We start from the raw sequence: 608 nt of genomic DNA, 5'->3' as shown, positions 1-608 counted from the left end.
ACTGCTTCGTTTTAAAACGGAAAAATGTCAATTTACCCTGGATGTTGATACCGTGTTTTGGAAGCGGTTTTCGTTCTTTTTCCACATTGTTTACGGGTCTTGGCTGAGGGGAGGACGTTCCGTAATACCCTTGGCCTCGGCTGAGGACGACAAACAGAAAGAGCAGCGCAGTGCCAGCGCTGTTGTGTGCAGATGCCGATATTGGCACTCGGATGGGGCGCATTTGATATCCGCGATTAGGCCTGCGGTCACCCGTCGTTAATCCAGGCGGACCAATTTGTAAGAGTGTCATAACAAGGCGGAGGTGATTAACCGGGCCTGTCCAATAATTAGCCTCGTGGATGACGCAACTGCCACCGCCAGCTGTTTGGAAATCGATGATGACAACGATTTGTTTTTTCTCTTTTCCCCTTTCTTAGACCGGGAAACGGGGGTGTGGGATCACGTCCAGATTATGCGTAGGCCTAGGGCTGTTGGGCTTCTTGGGGCCTCGAGTGTTAAATACTCGGCCATTGTGACGGAACGCTTCTCTTCCCCTCCCCGGTATCACACAATATCAGCTTGCAAGAGGCTTTACGAGGATGTGTGCGTAAGCGGATAACGAATAG

This window comes from Penaeus monodon, chromosome 27 (genome assembly GCF_015228065.2).
Source record: "Penaeus monodon isolate SGIC_2016 chromosome 27, NSTDA_Pmon_1, whole genome shotgun sequence".
Classification (NCBI taxonomy): domain Eukaryota; kingdom Metazoa; phylum Arthropoda; class Malacostraca; order Decapoda; family Penaeidae; genus Penaeus; species Penaeus monodon.
This window is presented reverse-complemented; position numbering follows the sequence as displayed.